This window comes from Centropristis striata, chromosome 5 (assembly GCF_030273125.1).
Source record: "Centropristis striata isolate RG_2023a ecotype Rhode Island chromosome 5, C.striata_1.0, whole genome shotgun sequence".
Lineage (NCBI taxonomy): Eukaryota > Metazoa > Chordata > Actinopteri > Perciformes > Serranidae > Centropristis > Centropristis striata.
Window position 1 is genome coordinate 41,606,396 of NC_081521.1, and position 17,446 is coordinate 41,623,841.

Here is a 17,446-nt window from a genome sequence, read left to right on the forward strand (position 1 = left end):
TAAACAAACACTACAATGTCATATCTTTTTTGCAGAAGTTTCATGCATGCAGAACAATAATCCATGCATGCACTGCAAAAAAAGAAAAGATGGGTGAACTCGAAATTTCAAGGCAACAAACTTCGATAAAATTTTAAGTTGGACAATTAAACTAAATATTTTAAGTTTTGTTTTTGAGTTTGCTCAACTCTGAATTTCTCTGGCACGATTGTAACGCCGCTGTGAATGTCAGCTAATGTTGTGACCACAATTTTGAGTTAGCATTGATACGCTAATGGCTACTCTTGTAGCTGTAACTAGCACTGCTAGCATCAGTTAGCCGCTAGCATCAGTTAGCCGCTAGCTTTCACCAATGACTGAATTTCCCAACAAAGAAATAAGAGTTATCAGAACTATTGTCCCTTGTTGTGAACCCCAACTTAAAGATATAAGTAACAACAACTCACCAACTTGTTTTTGAGCAGACAACTGGCTTCCTTTGTTGTGCTAACTCACATTATTGCCCTAAATGTCAATAATTTATATTTCCAAGTAACATCTAAAGTCTTTATAACAGACATCTCCATCAAAATGGTACATGAATAGTTATAATTCATCATGGTTTTAACTGTAATCCACTGCATGTCATCTTTCTAATCCAGTGTCACACTGTAAAAAAAATCTGTTTAATTTCGGTAAAATACCGGCAGCTGTGGTTGCCAGAACTTCACCGTAAAAATTACAGTGAGTGGATTTTCTATTCTAAATTTAAATGTAAATATCAGCAAAAACTATAATTTAGACTGAGTATTCCTGTTATTTTTAGGGTAATTGTGTCATTCATTCACACATCATGGTATTTCTCCACAAATTTTGCATGAAAATGTTATATTTTTACAGCAAAACTGTGTGTTTTCTTCCACTTTATGGCAGAAAAAAGTAAAAGTTTTGTGCTATTCTTTGATTTGATTTTGATTAATTAAAAGTGTCTAATATGGTGATATACAATTTTTCATTTTACGCCCTATTTCTGATGTATTTGACAGTGTTTTACTGTTATTTCTACGAAGATTTTTAACAGTGCAGTGTGAGAAACGCAGGCTTCCCGTAAACAATTAGTTAATCAGCCCCGGTGACAGTCAGGCTGTGCACATCTTGTGATCTGACCTGGGGTCAGCACATCTTTACACCATCCAATGCTGAAGTTTTACATGTCGCTGATCACAAGTCACACTGTAAAACTTTTTACTGTAAAATTACAGTAAATTACTGGCAGCAGTTTCTCCAGTAAGTTACTGTAAAACGTACAGTACCTCTACTGTATTATAGAAATACAGGTCCGTTTACTGACAAACTGTCTCGTAACGCAGAAAAAAAATAGCTTGACATTTAAATGTTTAACTCTAAATTATGTAACAACTAATCCATTTAAACTCTATATTAGGATTGCTGGAAAAACAACACATTGTGATTATTTCAGCCCAGACAAAAAAGAAATAAAATAAAACTTTTCTTCTTTTCGAAAATAATGACTTGATTTTCCTGACAGCTGAAAACAGTAAATTCCTGAAAATAAGTGTATAATTTTGATCGTTGGAATGCCTGAGCAATCATGAAAACTCCCACAATGCATTGCTTTCACAGCAATATACTGTACAATCATAATACAGCAAGTTACTGATAGAATTTGACTGTAAATTTACAGCAAAGTCTTACAGTGGAGGAGGCAACTCCATCTCTCAACACCACCGAGTTCTATTTTGCAGGCATCATGCACACAAACACACACACACACACACACACACACACACACACACACACACACACAAACACACACACACACACACACACACACACACACACACACACACACACACACACAAACACACACACACACACACACACACACACACACACACACACACACACACACACACACACACACACACACACACACAAACAGCCTGCACTCTTACAAAGACTTTCAAATCTAAGCTCAGTTCCAAACAGAGAAGGCACAACGTGAGTGCAGCAGAAGAGGAGGAGGAGGAGAAAGAGGAGGAGGAGGAGGAGGAGGAGGAGGAGGAGGAGGAGGAGGAGGAGGAGGAGGAGGAGGAGGAGGGCAGCGTCATCGTGGTGGTCTGACTGTGGGAGTGAGACATGAATGGCTGCGCTAGCAGCGCCCTGAAGGGGCAGCAAGCTCTCAGCCACTTAGCAGAGTAAGCTGAGCAGATAGTGGATTCATCACTTCAAGCACTCTGTGTGTGTGTGTGTGTAAATATACTGTACATGCAGAGCCCTGTCAGAACCACCAGATTATATAAATGGTCATAGATGGAAAGAGAGATTATCAGCCGTTATCAGTACGAGTAAAAACAAACCTTCAATCCATAATCTGGATGCTGGAGTGGATTTCCTTCATGACAACCTGCTCCGTCAGGCCCACAAACCTTAAAGAAAGGAAAGACAAAGTGAGATGGAAACTGTAATCCTCTAAATTCTTCCTTGCTGTCTCTGCATCTGCCTCCCTGCCTCTCTGCCTGTGTGTGTGTGTGTGTGTGTGTGTGTGTCTCTGTCTGTCTCCCAGACACTGATAATAATAGGTTGCGGGAAAAAGTGCTCGTCTGTGAAGAATAGTAGGCATCAGATGTAATGATGTCCGTCCTCTCCGGGTCATGACATGTCACCATTATAGCCCATTAAATTGCATTAGCCAATTGAAAATAAAACTTGTGTAGGCAGCAACTGCCAGGACCTTGTGTAATATAATAAGAGGCACATTAATACGGCAGTATAAAAACATGCATTAACTGGAAAATATACACTTTAGCCACTCACAACTTGTATTATGCAACATAATCCATAACAAGCGAGCAAAAGGGATGATGTGAAAGCACATACTTACAGAAGCCACGGATTATATTGGGGGTTTTTTTTCTGTTTATTTCTCTAGCAATGATAAAAACCTGTTAAAATAATCGTCATTTTTTGTCAATATTGTTTTTTTTTGCCTAAATCATCTCCTCATAGCCACCTATGGTAGAATCTCCTCCATCCTCAGTTGATCAGATCATGTGATTTTACCCCTTTAAGATAATGGCCTATGTCAAGTGTGTGACTTAGGCGTATTTATTATGCCTACGTCAAAATAAAATGTGATTTAGGCAATTTTTTGAACATGCCTTTGTGACTTAAGCAAGATATGGTAACACTTTATTTTGAAGGTGTCTACATAAGAGTGTCATAAACATGACATGGGATGTGTCATGAACATTAATGACACTTTGAAGTACCATTAATGCTCATGATATGTCATGTCATGTTTCTGACAGGCTTGTGTCACTCTTATGTAGACCCCTTCAAAATAAAATGTTACCATATCTTGCTTAAGTCACAAAGGCATGTTCAAAAAATTGCCTAAGTCATTTATTTTCTCTTAAGTTACATAATTTACACACAGTGTTATTACTATTATGCCACTAGCCATCTTTTGTTACATCCTTTTTGAGTGAAATGATCAATAAATGTCATATGTTGCACTTTGGGTGAAGTTTTTTGTGTTTCCTGCAAAACTTGAAAAAATGAGTTCGGCGATTATTTAAACAGGGTGACGATATGCTAGATTTAAATAAATAAATAAATAAATAAATAAAATGCTGCAGCATGTGAGTGCTATGATAACACCACAGGGGATGAAATATAGCGACCGCTATGAAAGATAAGTTGATGAACGGTAAAAACGTACCTGACGTCTTGTAGATTTGCAGGAACAACAGACGAGCCTCCAGGTATGATGTGAAATTATGAGTAAAGCTTTAAAATAATGTGTGTGAATTGTAAGTTTAGTGGCAGCAGTGCTGTCAGTGAGCGGCGGTGCGTTCAGGGACCCAGGTTGACAGTCCCGTTAGTGTCAGTGCTGCTAGTGCGATGAAATATCCACATCGACTCTAACAGCTTTTCCTCGCGACACACACACGCGGCACAGATCACACAGAGGCACAAAGTGGCGGTAAAACAAACCAGAAAGACAGAAACTAAAAATATATTCACACTTACTCGGGTGATAGCAAACTGTTGGAGCTGACAGACGCTTACCGAGCGGAGCGGCTCCCCTCCTCCGAGTCCCGTCCGCCCCACGCTCCGCTCTGCCCGCCCAGCTCTGACGTCATGACGCACGACGTAAGCCAAAGAAAAGGGCCAAACAGAACTTCATAATATGCACTGGACAAATGTGTTGTTTGACATCCCTCTCTTCAGCTATTCTCAACCTTGGGGTCGGGACCCCAATTGGGGTCGCGAGATGATTTCTGGGGGTCGCCAAATCATTTTGGAAGTCAGCTCTGTCTCCACTGTGTTAAAGTGTTCATGTGGTTTAGTCTTTTTGGTTGTCTCTTTAAATTAAGTCTCCAACTTAACATTATTGTTGTTATTAATTTGATATGAAAGCCCCAGCTATCCATTTAAGATAAATGAGATGAGAGTATATGATTTTTTTGTCACCCCCATTTGGTCATCACTGTAGCATGATGTAGGAGTTCTCTAACCAGCACTTATTATAAGCAAACATTCTAATTATTTCTATTAAGTTGGTTGCAATCTGCAACTTCACTGCTAGATGCCACTAAAACCTATACAACTGGCTTATGTCCATCAAAAGCAGCAAAATCTGTTACACAATATACACACATTGTATCTTTTGTGTTTAACATTTGTAAACATAGAAAACAAGACAATGTTGCAGAACGAGCAGTTTGCTTATGAGATTGGGGCATTTCTAATGAAAAACAGTGAACATAAGCAGCTTCTTGAAGGTAATGTCATAGTTAACTCTCTGGCTTTGCACACATTCCCATATCTAAATAAAAACATCATTACTGTCTGTTTCCAGTTATTATGCTAAGCTAAGTATTATCAGTCTTCTCATAGGACAATATCAATTAGCAAAAATATTGATTTGTCCACCTCTAATATCAGTATTCTCCTGTAACTTTCATGTGGAAAACAGACAATATATTTCCAATTTTATTTTGAATATTTCTTTATTTAACCCTCTAAAGTTTTTTTTTTGTCATTTTGTGTCTTTTTTTGGTCATTTTGTGTCTTTTTTGGTCATTTTGTGGTCAATTTGTGTATTTTTTGGTAATTTTGTTTCCTTTTTTTGTCATTTTGTGTCTTTTTTTTGTCATTTTGTGTCTTTTTTTGGTCATTTTGTGTCTTTTTTGGTCATTTTGTGGTCAATTTGTGTATTTTTTGGTAATTTTGTTTCCTTTTTTGGTAATTTTGTGTCTTCTTTTAGTAATTTTGTGTCTTTTTTGGTCATTTTGTGGTCAATTCGTGTATTTTTTGGTAATTTTGTTTCCTTTTTTAGTCATTTTGTGTCTTTTTTAGTCATTTTGTGTCTTTTTTGGTCATTTTCTGGCTTTTTTCGGTCATTTTGTGTCTTTTTCGGTCATTTTGTGTCTTTTCTGGTCATTTTCGGGCTTTTTTTCGGTCATTTTATGTCTTTTTTGGTCATTTTGTGGTAAATTTGTGTATTTTTTGGTAATTTTGTTTCTTTTTTTGGTCATTTTGTGTCTTTTTTTTAGTAATTTTGTGTCTTTTTTGGTCATTTTGTGTCTTTTCTGGTAATTTTCTGGCTTTTTTCGGTCATTTTGTGTCTTTTTTGGTCATTTTGTGGTTAATTTGTGTATTTTTTGGTCATTTTGTTTCCTTTTTTTGGTCATTTTGTGTCTTTTTTTAGTCATTTTGTGTCTTTTTTGGTCATTTTGTGTCTTTTCTGGTCATTTTCTGGCTTTTTTCGGTCATTTTATGTCTTTTTTGATCATTTTGTGGTCAATTTGTGTCTTTTTTGGTCATTTTGTTTCCTTTTTTGGTCATTTTGATTCTTTTTTTGGTGATCTGAACTATGTGTGAGATTGTGTTCAGTGAGCGGGGGTCGCGGACAACATGCATGTTAAATTGGGGGTCGCGACTCGAAAAGGTTGAGAACTACTGCCTTACTTAACCCATAAGAACCTATGGTGACACCCGTGTAACAAACACTTTAAATCTTCTAGAATCTCCCTTATTCAGCTTTATGCTTCACCTTAACTCATTATGTTCTTTTTCAAAGAAATGTGAAAAAGTAGATAATTTCAAAAAGCGTATTTTTGGTGACTAGGCTAGTTTAAACCCATTTAACAATTCTAACCCGTTAATGTCCTGTATTGTATTTAACTTGTTAAATTAGGGTCACAATTTTGATATATATTTTATGGAGATGCAAACAAAAAGGAAAGTGGTTATTTTTTCTATTTATTATTGATTTATTATTATTATGCTACTTAAAAACAAATCTGAAAAATAATTTGTTGTTAAACAGCACTATTAATGTCATAATTTTGATAAATGTTGTGAAGATGCAAAGAAAAAGGCAAATTTGTGTCTCTGTAAGCAGAAAATGTGTCTATTTTTTTATATTTTAAAATAAGAAATATTCTAAACATAAATATAAACATAATTACCATAAAAGCCAAATGTAACGTATATGTCACATCTCAGATCTTTGACATTTAGGGGTAGTATTTTTTTCATCATAAATGTGTTCTATGTGGTCCACTTGTTCTGTTGTATATCCCCCATAACTTTCCTTTCAGGATAAATAGCTCTGGGTTCTTATGGGTTAAGTAAAAAATACTAACACTGCAGAATTACGAAGTCCTGCATTCAAAATTTACTTCAGTAAAAGTACAAAAGTATCAGCACCCTTCACAATCTGGACATTTTTGCATATAATCTGCACTCTGCACATTCTCCACTTAATTTGCACTAAGTTGTATATAGTATATTATTATTATTTTGTATATTTTGTATATTGTTAAATGTCTTTTCTTAGATTGTTTTTTATCTTATCTTAATATTGTGTGATTTTCTGCAGCTGTAACAAAGAAATTTCCCCGCTGTGGGATAAATAAAGTCAAATCTAAATCTAAATCTAAATCTAAATCTAAAATGTACTCAAAGTATCAAAATTAAAGTACTGGTTATGCAGAATGGCCTCATTTATATTCCAAATATGTTATTGTATTATTATTTGTGCATTTATGTAAGCATTATTTTACTGTTGTCAAAGTCGGGATAATACTACTTAAAACTACTTAATATACTGTTTTGTGGTTTAATATATAAACATGCTTAATCATTTTGAATGTATCATATTTTTTCATGTTATAGCTTGACCTGAAAAGTAACTAAAGCTGGCAGCTAAATGTAGTGGAGTAAAAAGTACAATATGTACTCCTAAAATGAAGTAGAAGTATAAAGTTACATATGTGGAAATATTCAAGTACACTGTTACATTTCACCACTGGTTTGGATTCACTAAATATGACAATATAACTATTTGCTTACAATAACATTTGATTAATCTACTTATTAGTTTGACTAAATAATATCCATAAATCCAAATTGTATAAATACATTTAATTTGATTCCAAACTTTACAGAGGTAACTGTCCATATCAAACACTACATTTAATCCATTTGTGGATGTAATAACAATAAAGCTGTTAAAACATAAAACCTCTATGAGCCTAACGTGTTTGTTTAACTTTTATTAATTATTGTTATTAGTATTTTCCTTGTTTCACATCCTTTAGTCCCCCTGGCGTGATAGTCATTGTAGACTTATTCTATAGACACGTTTGTTGTATAACTGTTGATACAATAAAGTTTGGAGAGAAAAAAAAGAAGAAAAAAAGTATGCACAAACCAAAAAGATTAGTGGCTATTGAAATAAATATGGACGTTTTTTCCCTTAAACATAACTTTTTTACATATGTACTCCTGTTTTTTGTAATTGCTGCTATTGTTTACCGTAATTTCTGTACATGTGTGTTATATACGTGTTATAACCAAGGTTATTATAGTTAACGAAAACTAACGAAATAACGAAAACTAGAATTGAAAAAACATTTTCGTTAACTGAAATAAAAATAAAAACCAGAGTTTTTAAAAAAACGATAACTAACTGAAACTGTATTTTGTGGTTACAAAACTAACTAAAACTAACTAAAATTATAGTGAAAATGTCCTTAGTTTTCGTTTTTGTCAACTTTTTTCATTCATAATTCAGTGTTTCTATTTGAACATGCAACACATGGTGAATATGTTTACTGAGACTGGGATGTTTACACTAGAACCACAATACAAAACAGTTAATAACCTTATTGGGGCTGAGATGATAAACCAAAGGAAATAAAGGAAACATTTATTATGACCTCTTTGAATCACGCACCCAACACATAGCCCATTACAAAAAAACTAAAACTAACACTAAAACTAATAAAAACTAAACTAAAACTAGAAAACTCACTCTAAAAACTAACTAAAACTAACTGAATTTGAAAACAAAAATTCACAACGAAATTAAAACTAAAACTAATGAAAAATCCAAAACTATTATAACCTTGGTTATAACTTTCCAATTTTCCATAATTTAGAATCACGACTATTTTCAAAATATACAACTGAATGTATGGTAACTAGTATTTTGTATGCATTAGTGTGGCATGGACACCATTTTTGCATGCAGTGACTATTTGAAACCTCCACTTGTTCAGATAACAGGAAGTACAGCATGTTCTGTTGAGAACACAAACACAATAAATGCTTGTGTTCTCTTGTTATCTGTTGGGATATTATTACTGCACGTCTTTAATTCTCTCTGTCTATTAGATAAACCTTTACACTGTCAGCTGTTTTGAATTCATCAAACTTCCTTGAGTCCTAGAAAAAAACATACTTTACAAACTGATTTTAGGGATGCTTCATTTGAAGCTCAATTACCAAAGCCTTAAATGTAACTTTCATTAAAGTAGTACTTTATGAAAATATAAATGGTTTTAAAACTACACTGTAAAAAAGAAACTGTTGTTTTTACGGTAAAAAAATGGCAGTTGTGGTTGCCAGAACTTTACCGTAATAAATATGGTAGAAGTTTTTTTTAATATTACAGTAAAATAATATTAGCACTGTTGATTTCACGTTTAAGATTGCCATTTATTCCATATTTTACTGTATGAATAAAAGGTTTTTCCATCAAAAGAAACGCTGTTCTGCCATATGATTGACAAGAAAATACTTTATTAACGCTGCATAAATTAAAGATTTTACCATAAAATATGAGATATATGGTGTTTACTACATTTAACAGTGAGAAAAAGTATTTTTACAAAAATAAAAGCAAAAATTACAGTGGTGGCTTGTATATATGTATATATATATATATATATATTGTATATTTGCCAGAGTATTTTACAGTGGAGTAATGTATTTTTTTTTTTTATAAAAAAAAATAAAAAAATACTGTTTTGGCTGACATCCACATTTACGGTGTTTCATTCTTACTGAAACTGAATTAACTCATTTATCATTTTACGTCTTTTACTGTCATGGTTCAACAGTTTTTCACCGTAAAATGTACAGACATTTTTTACAGTGTACCAGCAGCTACTGGAAAATGTAGTGAGTGATTGAAGTTGAAGCTTTTTTACTAAACTACTACTACTAAAACATAAATAATTAATTAGATTAGTAGCATTCAAATGAATTAAGCTGTTTAAAATCAAGTCAAAACAGTTTAGAGTTGAAAAGAACTGAAATAATTTGAGTTTTATCAAATGAAGTACATTTTTACACTTTTTTTCAGCGTGAAAACAATTTTGGGGCCATCATTTCATTTTTGGTCTGTTTATCTTTTTTTTTTAACAGTGAAAATATTTGGCTATAGTTATAAATATTTTGAATCTAAATTTAAACTTCAGGTAACAATTAGTCATTTAATATTACTGTTAATAAACAATGAAAGTTGTTTTATTACTGCCTGAGTAATTTTACTTTGTGTTTCTGGAAACTTCTGCTGAAATCCTGTACTTTCCTATGAATACTATCCATGTTTTATTTAGTTTTGCTTTGTTTTATGGTTTATGTATGACCTCAACAAGTGGTAATCTTCTGCAATAAACTCAATGGCTTTTTTGTTGTTGCTGGTAAGTGATTTTTTGGTGATATGTTTATAATTTTGTATCAAAGCTCTTGATTTACCAATCCATCAACACTCCACACTCAAAAAAATGATTCAAGCCCTTCTTACATGTGACACATTAATGTATTTTTTGTCTAAAATCAAATCAAAAGTAGTTTAAGAAGTGTAACCTAAAACGTATTAATTTACTCTCCTGTTCTTCGCTTCAACCCAAAAAGAATCACTTTCAGTTTTCCAATTCTATGTTTTTAGGTTGAACGAACACAGTTTCTTTATTTTAGCTCTCCTCGACATTAATGAGTTGAGGTAACTTAATTTAAATGTCTGTAGATTTTACGGTGAAAAACTGCATCATTTTGCAAATCATTTTTTTGAGTGTGGAGTGTTGATGGATTGGTAAATCAAGAGCTTTGATACAAAATTATAAACATATCACCAAAAAATCACTTACCAGCAACAACAAAAAAGCCATTGAGTTTATTGCAGAAGATTACCACTTGTTGAGGTCATACATAAACCATAAAACAAAGCAAAACTAAATAAAACATGGATAGTATTCATAGGAAAGTACAGGGATTTCAGCAGAAGTTTCCAGAAACACAAGGTAAAATTACTCAGGCAGTAATAAAACAACTTTCATTGTTTATTAACAGTAATATTAAATGACTAATTGTTAGCTGAAGTTTAAATTTAGATTCAAAATATTTATAACTATAGCCAAATATTTTCACTGTTAAAAAAAAAAGATAAACAGACCAAAAATGAAATGATGGCCCCAAAATTGTTTTCACGCTGAAAAAAAGTGTAAAAATGTACTTCATTTGATAAAACTCAAATTATTTCAGTTCTTTTCAACTCTAAACTGTTTTGACTTGATTTTAAACAGCTTAATTCATTTGAATGCTACTAATCTAATTAATTATTTATGTTTTAGTAGTAGTAGTTTAGTAAAAAAGCTTCAACTTCAATCACTCACTACATTTTCCAGTAGCTGCTGGTACACTGTAAAAAATGTCTGTACATTTTACGGTGAAAAACTGTTGAACCATGACAGTAAAAGACGTAAAATGATAAATGAGTTAATTCAGTTTCAGTAAGAATGAAACACCGTAAATGTATATATCAGCCAAAACAGTATGTTTTACTTCTTTTTTTTTTTTTAAATACATTACTCTACTGTAATATTCACTGGCACTGTGTTTGTGTCAAAAATATACTGTTATATATAAACAAACTTGAATATCATGAATAAAGATGAAAGTGGCAAAAGACAAAAACTCAAATTTCTGAGAAAAATAAATCAGATATTCTTTAAGATTAAAACCAGTACATTTACGAGTAAAAAATAAAAATATTTTCTGAGATTTTAGATGCAAATTTAAGTGAAAGCAACTGATATTCTGAGATAAAGTTTTAATGTGTAAGCCATCACTGTAATTTTTGCATTTATCTTTTGTAAAAAATACTTTTTTTAACTGTTAAATGTTCTAAACACCATATCTCTAACAAAAATATACTGTGATATTTAATAGTAAAATCTTATGAAGTATTTTCTTGTCAATTATATGGCAGAACAGAGTTTCTTTTGATGGAAAAACTCTTTATTTATACTGTAAAAAATGGAATAAAATGGCAATCTTAAACCTAGCCAATATCTTTTTACCGTAATATTAAAAAAGTTGCACCGTATTTATTACGGTAAAGTTCTGGCAACCACAGCTGCCGGTTTTTTACCGTAAATTAAACAGATTTTTTTTTACAGTGTACTTTATTAAACTAAATATATTTCACTTTTATATGAATGAACAATATAGCCATAATGAGGCACAATTCATTGTTTTGTGTTAAAATAATATTTTCTATATTTTTAAACATATTTTTGATTCACAAATTCATTAATGTAAAGCGTCCAGATATAAAATGTCATGGTTTCCCCCACGCTTATATACAATCAACGTTTAATACACTTTATAAAAATAAATACACATTTGTTTAAAAATGTATAATTTAACAGATTATAATCAAAAATAATGTTTTTTAACAATATATAAAGAACAAAAGCTGAATGAAAATTGATGAGAAAAAATGTTTAAATGTTTGTTTTTTTACAGTGTATATTTGTTGGATGGAAATTCTGCCCACAATTTAATTGAGTTCATCCAATGAGTTAGTTTGATATGACTGAAAGAATGAGATTGTGGATAGAAGCGGCTGAACTGAGTTTCCTCCCTCGGTGGCTGCCTGGGCTCAGCCTTAGAGACAGGATGAGGAGCTCAGACATCCGGAGGGAGCTCGGAGGAGAGCCGCTAATGACTCACGTTGAGAGGAGGTGGTTCGGGATCTAAGGATCCTCCCCAGTGCCTCCCAGTAGAGGTGTTCTGGGCAGGTCCTCCTGGTAGGAGGCCCTGGGGGAGACCCACAACAAGGGCCGGTTATTCCTACAGGCCACCAAGGCGGCTGCCTAGGGCGCCAAATTGGCAGGCATACATCTTTGTTTTAACAACATTGATTAACGAAACATTTTTTAAAAAGCATGGGCAATAAAACCCTCATTGAATTAAATGAACATGCCCCAACCCATATTTCGAATGAAAATGTAATATTATATTATATAAAATATGATACGTGCATGGGTGTCGTCACACGTCATGACGATGCAGTTTAATTTATTTTCAGTCTTTGCCATTCTTAATTTGATGAAGATCTGTGTTTTCTTATTTATTTATTCGTATTTTCAATTCAGTTGTTGTTGGTAAAGTTCCAAAGTTTCTAAAAATAAAAATGTTCTGAGACCATTACTTTGCTTATGTACAGCATAATACATATAACATAGTGTACCTATATCAGAATGAATACATGGAATGGATGTGGTTATCTCAATATCGCCTAGGGCAGCCAATGGGCTAGAACCGGCCCTGCCCACAACACACTGGAGGGGTAATATCTCTCTCCTGGCCTTGGAACTAGGGCTGTGCCATATCGTATCGTTCACCATAATATCGGTATATTTTTTTTATGCACTGCAAAAAAAGAAAAGTTGGTTGAACTCAAAATTTCAAGGCAACAAACTTCGATAAAATTTTAAGTTGGACAATTAAACTAAATATTTAAAGTTTTGTTTTTGAGTTTGCTCAACTCTGAATTCAGATTTTTGTCAACTCAACTGTGAGTTGTACTAACTTCCTTCTTCTTCTTCTGCTAACTTCTGCAATGTGCTGAATTGGGTTAAAAAGACACAAAAAAGACACAAAATTACAAAAAAAAGGACACAAAATGACTGAAAAAAACTAAATTACTTAAAAAAGACGCAAAATTACTAAAAAAGAGACACAAAATGACCAAAAAAGACACAAAATGACTGAAAAACACTAAATTACTTAAATAAAGACACAAAATGACCAAAAAAGAGGAACAAAATGACAGAAAAAAACGAAATTACTTAAAAAAGACACAAAAAAAGACGCAAAATTACTAAAAAAGAGAAAAAAAATGACCAAAAAAGACACAAAATGACTGAAAAAACACTTAATTACTTAAAAAAGACACAAAAAGACGCAAAATTACTAAAAAAGACAAAAAATGACCAAAAAAGACACAAAATGACTGAAAAAACACTAAATTACTTAAAAAAGACACAAAAAAGACGCAAAATTACTAAAAAAAGAGACACAAAATGACCAAAAAAGACACAAAATGACTGAAAAACACTAAATTACTTAAAAAAAGACACAAAATGACCAAAAAAGACACAAAATGACTGAAAAAACACTAAATTACTTAAAAAAGACACAAAAAAGACGCAAAATTACTAAAAAAAGAGACACAAAATGACCAAAAAAGACACAAAATGACTGAAAAAACACTAAATTACTTAAAAAAGACACAAAAAAGACACAAAATTACTAATAAAAGCGACACAAAATGACCAAAAAAGACACAAAATGACTGAAAAAACACTAAATTACTTAATAAAAGACACAAAATTACCAAAAAAGAGAAACAAAATGACAGAAAAAAACGAAATTACTTAAAAAAGACACAAAAAAGACACAAAAAAGACGCAAAATTACTAAAAAAGAGAAAAAAAATGACCAAAAAAGACACAAAATGACTGAAAAAACACTTAATTACTTAAAAAAGACACAAAAAGACGCAAAATTACTAAAAAAGACAAAAAATGACCAAAAAAGACACAAAATGACTGAAAAAACACTAAATTACTTAAAAAAGACACAAAAAAGACGCAAAATTACTAAAAAAAGAGACACAAAATGACCAAAAAAGACACAAAATGACTGAAAAACACTAAATTACTTAAAAAAAGACACAAAATGACCAAAAAAGACACAAAATGACTGAAAAAACACTAAATTACTTAAAAAAAGACACAAAATGACCAAAAAAGAGAAATAAAATGACAGAAAAAAACTAAATTACTTAAAAAAGACACAAAAAACCCACAAAATTACTAAAAAAGAGACACAAAATGACCAAAAATGACTGAAAAAACACTAAATTACTTTAAAAAAGACACAAAAAGACGCAAAATTACTAAAAAAGAGACACAAAATGACCAAAAAAGACACAAAATGACTGAAAAAACACTAAATTACTTAAAAAAGACACAAAAAGACGCAAAATTACTAAAAAAGAGACACAAAATGACCAAAAAAAAGACACAAAATGACTGAAAAAACACTAAATTACTTTAAAAAAAGACACAAAATGACCAAAAAAGACACAAAAAAACTAAATTACTTAAAAAAGACACAAAAAACCCGCAAAATTACAAAAAGACTCCTCAGTAGTTCTCTTACAGTGGTCAATAAAGTCTTTATTCTGGGATCATTATCTCCTGTTACAGTAGATAATGATTATGTTTGATACCTGTCTTGTTCCAGACAGAGACTCTCTCAGCACCTCGGAGGATCCTGACATGCTTGCAGACGCTTTTATTTCTGGCTAATAAGTGCGAGGTCTAGCTCCTCTAGCCTCGGTTGCTATGGCAACATGAAATGCATCTCCAGTATTTTCTGTCTGAGATAAAGTGCATGTTGAGTCTCAGCAGGCTGTGGTACCATTGCTACATTTTCTATATGGCATGAAGAAAGATAGAACAATATATTGAGTCTTCATTGTTCTTTTTTTCTTTCTGAATATCCTCAGAGAAAGTATGCTATTTTACCAATTAATCTAAATTAATTAGATACAAATACCAGTTTGTCCTATAGCTTCTCTTTACACAAATTATTCCCAAAACCTAAAGTTAAAGCTGTATAACTACAGTCTGTCTGTATTTTAATTTCTTACGGATCTATTAACCCTATAAAGCCTGAACCACTAAATATTTGCCAGAAAATTCTTCTTTTTTTAAACTGGAGTGTTTCTTGAACCTGCTGACAGGTAATTTAAAAAAAAATCCAAAAACAATAGGGATATATGATTCTAATTTGTATCCTATTTGATACATCAGTTCTTTTTGTGCAATTTGTTGCTCAGTTTGTTTTTCTTGAACTAACAAAAACATATAAAACCCAACATTTTTAACCTTTTAAGGCTTTACTTTCTTTTAACATTTTCCTCAAACATGCAAAATATGTTTTTCCATAAAACACAACATCATACATCTGCTGATATGAAGTTTTCACGCAGCAATGACTGATCCACCAGTGGAACCTGCATATACATTTTTGCTATATCTTGTATTTTTGTGCAATTTGTTGCTCTTTTTTTTTCTTCAACACATGTATACATCAGGTTTTTCAGGAAAAAAATATCACACTGATGTATACTGCCCTACAAAGCCTAACTGCAGTAACTACAATTGTGGTCGAAACTGAGTTATAGCTAAAAAGGAACTCCTTAATGTCTGTTTTATCTTGTGGCAAAGTTTTAGGTTTCAATTTTGCTTTATTTCAGAGAAATAATGACATAAAAAATTGCAGTAGCTACAAAATCCAACTCAAAACCAAAGCAGACTGCAGTAATTGCACTTACCACGGTCTGCTTTGGATATATATACAAATTTAAACATAAAACCAAAGCAGACAGTCTGATACAGTGTAACCTTGCATTTCTTCATTGTGTTGAAAAGTGAAGACAAGGATAATAGAAATTATGAGTTTATTTGTTAGGGAAATTATTATCTAGATAGTAATTAAGAAAAAAGTAAGATATAATTATATTAAGATGAAAATGTAACATTACTTTATAATATTAAGTCTAAAATACACAAATCTTTGAATAGACTTGTTAAACACTTAAATTCACTTAGAAGACAATTCATTTGAAAATGTTTATTCATTGAAAACTAAATATAAAAGCTGAAAGAAGACAACATTGCAGTTACTGCACTGTTTGTGCATTGCTATTAGAACATTTTACAGAAATGCAAAACCAGAGTGCAGTAATTACTTTTTTGGGTCAAAGGTCAAATCAATCGTCATGATTTTGAGCATAAAAACTTACTTACCTACTTATAACCCATTTTGCCGGCCATTTAAAAAAACCTTAATAATCTTTAAAGCAGTTTTTCTCAGTCTTACTCTTTGCGTAGTTACTGCAGTTAGACTTTGTAGGGCAGTATAGGTCTCAAAAACTTGTGTATCAAATATGATACACTTGGCTTTATAGAGTTAAGAGCTGAAAAAAAGGAAACTGCTGTCCCTGCTCCTGGTTTCTCTCCACTAGATGGCAACGTTGACACAAACATGCAGCTCAGAGCGGTTGTGTTGTTGTTTTTCTCAGAACATTTTCTTTTCCTTGTTGTTCAGCTCTCTTTCTAGACAAAACTAACTAAATTAAAACTAAATTACTTAAAAAAGACACAAAAAAGACGCAAAATTACTAAAAAAGAGACACAAAATGACCAAAAAAGACACAAAATGACTGAAAAAACACTAAATTACTAAAAAAAAGACACAAAATGACCAAAAAAGAGAAACAAAATGACAGAAAAAAACTAAATTACTTAAAAAAGACACAAAAAAGACGCAAAATTACTAAAAAAGAGACACAAAATGACCGAAAAACACACAAAATGACTGAAAAAACACTAAATTACTTAATAAAAGACACAAAATGACCAAAAAAGAGAAACAAAATGACAGAAAAAAACTAAATTACTTAAAAAAGACACAAAAAAGATGCAAAATTACTAAAAAAGAGACACAAAATGACCAAAAAAGACACAAAATGACTGAAAAAACACTAAATTACTAAAAAAAAAAAGACACAAAATGACCAAAAAAGAGAAACAAAATGACAGAAAAAAACTAAATTACTTAAAAAAGACACAAAAAAGATGCAAAATTACTAAAAAAGAGACACAAAATGACCAAAAAAGACACAAAATGACTGAAAAAACACTAAATTACTTAAAAAAGACACAAAAAAGACGCAAAATTACTAAAAAAGAGACACAAAATGACCAAAAAAGACACA

General features: G+C 31.9%; 1 protein-coding gene across 2 annotated transcripts in view; it reads right to left on the reverse strand.

The window, feature by feature from the left end:
* tmcc1a (transmembrane and coiled-coil domain family 1a) overlaps positions 1 to 4,095 on the reverse strand; it is an 81,954-nt gene extending 77,859 nt beyond the window's left edge. Inside the window, exons 1-2 of one of the 2 annotated variants that reach the window (XM_059333892.1) lie at positions 3,725 to 4,095; positions 2,361 to 2,429 (exon numbers count right to left, since the gene is read on the reverse strand). The gene's annotated coding sequence lies outside the window, so the exon portion shown is untranslated. The remainder of the gene's footprint in view (positions 1 to 2,360; positions 2,430 to 3,724) is intronic. The other variant, XM_059333893.1, reaches the window with a different exon arrangement.
* Between the last annotated feature and the right edge of the window lie 13,351 nt (positions 4,096 to 17,446).